The following is a 5,645-nucleotide window of genomic DNA, read 5'->3' as shown; positions in this document are numbered from 1 at the left end:
CCAACAAACGTGCTACGTCTGCCATATTTTTTTCTATTGGATTATGTAAGCATGTCTTTGTCATGGTTCCTCATTCCCCTACAGGATTTCCCTACCAATGATGTGGAGGAGCAGGAGGAAAAGGAAGGAAGGAAAGCTAGGGAGGTCAACCAGACACACGTCCGGTTTGCTACCCTACGTAGGGGAAGATGCTTAAGGGAAGAAAAGAGAGTAGAGGGAGGAAAGAATGTACTATGGATGTGAATACGTGTGGATGTCCATAACTTCACGCGTATAATCGGTCACTGTGGCCAGTCGCTTTCATGACACGTAGCAGTGCTCGCGTCGCTTTGTAATCCTGCGACGCGTGGGGCCATGGTCCGAGAATCTTATTCTCGGAAAATGGTCTGTTATCTAATCGGTTTAACACCTTCTGAAGAAGGTCGCGTTCTTTGGCATAGAGATTACAAAAACACAACACGTGCTCAATCGTCACTTCACAGTTGCACGAGTCATAGATCGGTGTGTTGGTCATTCCAGTAAGGAATGAGTAGACCTTCGTAAAAACCACCTCTAACGAGAGGCGGCACAGTAAAGTTATATCACGGCGGGAGAAGTTCGATGGAATCTTAAGCATCAATGTAAGATACAGCCCGTGTAGACGGCAGTTAGGGAAAATCGGGGTACTTTACAAAGTTTCAGTCTTGGTTTGAGCAAGTAAATGAAGACCCCTCGCAGCATCTGTCCTTGATGATGATATAGGAAGTGTCAGGGTTTCTTTATGGGCTGGGGAGGCGGCTTCATTAGTAAGGTCATTTCTGACGATGCCACAGTGTCCCGGAAGCCATTGGAAGATGATGTCATGTCCGGTTATGAGGGCTTGATGGAGAACCTCTGTTCATGGGTCTTGCGTCATGAGGCTGACTGCAGGCTCTAAAGCGCTGCCTTGGAGTGACAAGAAACGACCCAAGTTAGAGGTTTGGCTTGTGCGATGTAATTAACAGCGGCACGCAGAGCGGCAAGTTCTGTAGCCGTAGAGGTCGTTATACGGGACACCTTGAAAGTAATTGTAACTTGTAAGGCCGGTATGATAACACCGCCTGTGGATCTGGTGGCTGAGACAGATTCATCGGTGTAAATGTGTGTTCTTTGTTGACATGCCTCGTTGAGAAATGACAGTGTGAACTGACGTAGAGCCACTGTTGAATCACGGGTCTCTTTCGTATTTCCTGGAATCGTGAGGCGTACTTGTCGTCGTAGGCAGCAGAGGAATAACAGTGGTCTTGCTACTGGTGTAAAGCACGACGGTAGCTAGACTTTATGTGTCGCAACAAGTTTGCAAAAGGTGGCTTGAGGTCCTTGTGCTGGCAAAGCAGCAATATAACGACTGGGTACGCGACACAGGTGTCGAATGTCTGCTCTAAGGTTGTCAATCGTTATATCTGTTGGAACCAAGTAGTCTCTTGGAATGATGATTGTTGCGTGAGTCGAGGGGCATCTTGGTAGTCCATGACCGGTCCGTAGAGCCTGGCCTTGCAAACCTTCGAGAGTAAGAATGTTTCTTTTACATGTGTTTGCCAAAACCAGCTGTACCGTAAAAAGCTCAGAAACTGTGCTCTGCACAGCTTCAGCATGGACCGTACTGATGTGCCCCAGGTTTTTCCGCACAGGAACCTCAGTATATGTACAATCGAAATGAGTCTCCGCGTCAGGTATTTTATAGCCTAGCCATTGAGAGAAACAGAATACGTTGCCATGGGTTAAGCTACCCAGGCGGCTAGCATATCACTTAGTTTCCCTTATTTTCCCTTGATTAGTCATTTCTCTCCACCTTGCGGGTTTCCGCAGAACTATTACGTCAAACTCTTTCCTTTGGTTCGAGGTGACAAATTCGACTTCGCCCCGCCATCTGCTAGCCGCTTGTTTAGCTCAGATGGTAGCGCGTGCCCCGAAAAGGCGGTGGTCTCGGGCTCGAGTCCCGGACCAGGACAAATTTTTCTTCAACTGCGAGGATTTTCTTTCGAGGAACCCGTACGGATTTCCTTCGTAGCAATTCCTACGATTGGGTGGATCTCTCATTTTTCCTTAGAGGGATGTATCGGTTATTCTCCTTTTACATACGCACATTTTATCAAAAATTACAGTAAACATTTGCCGTTTATCTGACATGGCTAAATATTTGTAGTGCTAATAATAATATCAACTAATGCTATTTATGAAGAAGGAAAAACAAAAACGCAGAAAGGAAACTCTGTATAGCGAGCATAAAAATTTGCCGGAACAGCGCGGCAAGTATGCTATACTATTTGATTGCATTTACAGTTGAACTTTTGGAATCTTCCTTCTCTTTCGCCATTGCTTAATTCTTACGTCACATAACTATTTCGCAGTTTTCAATCACTGTTGGGAACATAATCACAGTTTTCAATATTTGTAATTGTTGGGTTTCTTATTTATGAGCGTGTTGAAAAGGAATTTCTTATGCGGTGCCTACAAGGGCAGTGTCAGAAACGAACGTAAGGCCATCATTTTGAGAACCTAGAAAACGAATAAACTGCGGCACCAAGAAAATCTGATTCAAGTGCCGCTGTTGGCCTTGGTGAACCAGCATGTTTCTGTTTAAAAGCGGCATCGCTACGAGCCGTTTACTTCCAAAATGCTAACACCAAAGTTTGATGTCTGACGCAGATGATGAAATTATTGCGTTTCGACCATATATTGCTAAAAAAGAAATTAAGAAAATAAAGAAGGCCGTACAATGCCTACTTAACTCAAGGTTCGGTCGTGCGATCCGCACAATCAGTAAGAAAATCAATGTATTTCTTATTTTGCTACCAAAGTACCCCAGTTCACAAACACATCCGCAACACCTGCCTTTCAGCTGAAAGCCATAGAAGGAAACAACACTGCTGGCGTGATGAATTGTTTCAGTATGCAAGATTAGTAGCTTCAGCGTCTGGGGAAATGAGCGAAAATGACCTGGTACTTTCTTCTTCGGTTTCGCATACCTATACACACCAAATAGCTGAGCCGATCGCTTTGCAATATGGGCCGCAACCCTTCGTGGAAGGCGGGAGTGTTGCCGAGGGATGCTGCAGATTTACGCAACACGGAAGGCTTCGCGCGTAAATTATCGGCGCGCTACTGGGAGGCACCCCTTAAGCTGTCGATCACTGCTGCGTGCGACAGCCGCTGTCGAGATTAATGGGATATGCAAATGGGCTTCGACCGCGTGCCGCTTCGTTCCAACTAAGTGGGGGAAAAAAAGAGTGACATGTTTCTCCTTATGACGGGTCGTGTGGATAGGGGGGTTCATTTTGTTCCCAAGCTTTGTCATCTTAGTTTTCTTGTATATACAACTGGGAAGACTGCGCCCAGAAAGAAACTTTGTAAGTACGCGCGTAGGTAGTAGTGCCACGTCTGTCACCAAGAGGCTGCTTTCTTTTTCTTTGCTGTCCGCTATTGCTTAGTGTTCTCGATTTTCGCCTCCGGTGGCTTGTTCGAATACCTTTCCTTGTTTCGTTCTTCACACGTTATTATTTTTCTGCGTTTGTTTTCATGTTCTTTCGCTTTCGACTTCTTGGGGACACGGGAAAACTTATGAAGGGGCTTGAAGCGTCATGTTGCGCATGGTGTCCGGATATCTGTAATTAGATTGTTGAAATGGAAACACTGTTGATAATGTGGAGAATGTAATTGCCTGTGTGTGACTGTATGTGGTGTTTAATTGGTCATCACTATGTATATCATAATCGTCGCTCAGCACCTGGAGTAGCACGTCAGGCGAACTTCTCCAGCACATAAATAAAGCTTGAATCTCTCTTAGAACGACAGAAAGCTGAGCTAGTTGGTAAGGATTCATTATGCAAAACAGAATTGAGGCGTGCAGACAGGACACAAGAGTAGAGAAGTGGACAACACGAACAACAAAGTTCGTGTTGTCCACTTCTCTACTCTTGTGTCCTGTCTGCATGCCTCACTTCTTTTTTGCATATTGAATCTCTCTCCCTCTTTTAGCTACTGTAAAGAAAGTGTGAGCCTGTAACTTAGAAGTTTAGCATGTTGTAGGACTGCAATTTTACTCGGATAAGAGGACAAGAAGGCAGTACCTCAGTATTGGTACTAAATATAAAGGACTACAAATTATTTTCTGGTTGTAGAATTTATCCTTTACGAAACGCCAGACAGACTGTCTGGCTGTCTCTGGCTGTCTGGCTCACTCTATGACTGTCTCTGGTTGTCTGGCTTATGACTGTCTCTTCCTTCTGGACGATGTTGTCTTTCAAGTCATGTGATAGTTTTCTTCTTCCAAACATTTGTCCGTAAAGATAAAGTGACGGCCTCTCTACTTTTAAATGGGCTCTAAGTTTAGCTAAGCTGAACTTTGTTGTTCTTTCTGTCCGCTTTAGCATTACCTTTGTCAGCTCCGAAAGATGTCGCCCATAGGGCGTTACGCTGTGAGTACTCTCAGGCCTAAAAGGTCGTAACTTCGTTTATTTTCGCATCGATTAGGCGACCGCGGAGAAGTAACTCAAACTGGGACATGGTGCCGACACTGCTTCCGTTTGCCATATCGATTACCGGCATCATGATAAGCGATGTGAGCTCGAAACACTTGCCTTAGATCAATTACAAAGTGCATATAAAAGAAAGCTTGACTTACCTGCGTTGCATCGCATGTGTACGAGTCATGACAGGTTGAGCAATGGTGTAGGCGCCGAGTTTTCTGCGGCGCGATTCTGTTGCGCGTATGTGTATGCATAAATTACAAGGTCACTTTTAAAAGGTAACCTCCACTGTAAACTTAAAGTAAAATCGGAACTACGATATTTGTTTAGAAGCACAATATTGTCACGAGCAGTGGCGAAGACAAAGACGTTGAATTGGGCTGGGCCAGACTCTCTGCTGTCCGACTGAAAGACCTGCTAAAACTTGTGTTCCCTGTGCAGTCTTGGCTAGCCAAGTGATAGCCGTTTACTGTTGAGTAAATACTCCCTGTGACGATATTATAGGGTTTTGATGTTTATTTTGTTTTCTACCTGCCACCTTCGTCGCACTAACATTCACACCACATGAATTAACTTTCAGCACTAGCAAATGAGCTCACTAGTAGCGTTTTCCGATTGAATATGGAAGAAAAGAACGATTCTTCCAGCCTCCATGGTTAAACAACTTTGCAATACCGCTTCGCGTATCCGCTGTTAACCTTCTCAGACCCTTGTTAGGATTGGCCTGCCGAGCTGCGGACCTGCAGGTTTACTCAGCCGGCTGCAGCTGCGAGCGTTGCGATCTTCCCCGAAGAGAACCAGCGAGGACAGCGTTAACCGACCATGCGCCTCGTTTGGAGGATCGGTGACGACAGCAGGGCTGGCCATGTTTGGCGCCCCGTGCATTGTTGGTTAATTTGCCGGGTCGTCATGGTCTCCCTGTGGCAGGGGGAGCCTCCCTGACAAAACGGTGCTTTGCGGTACGGGGGCCCCAGGATTCGTCACAGTCTGCCGACACACGTGGCGATTACAGAAAAAAGGCAGCTCTGCAATTTAGAGGCGCCTGCTGTGATTGGGCGTGACCTCCTGACTACGGGGACGCAAGACAATAGATACCACGACAACTGCAGTGCAAAGGTCGTCGGCCCTTGGAGAGAGCACCGAAACCTCTGCGGCATG

The sequence above is a fragment of the Dermacentor variabilis genome, chromosome 4 (genome assembly GCF_050947875.1).
Source record: "Dermacentor variabilis isolate Ectoservices chromosome 4, ASM5094787v1, whole genome shotgun sequence".
Lineage (NCBI taxonomy): Eukaryota > Metazoa > Arthropoda > Arachnida > Ixodida > Ixodidae > Dermacentor > Dermacentor variabilis.
This window is presented reverse-complemented; position numbering follows the sequence as displayed.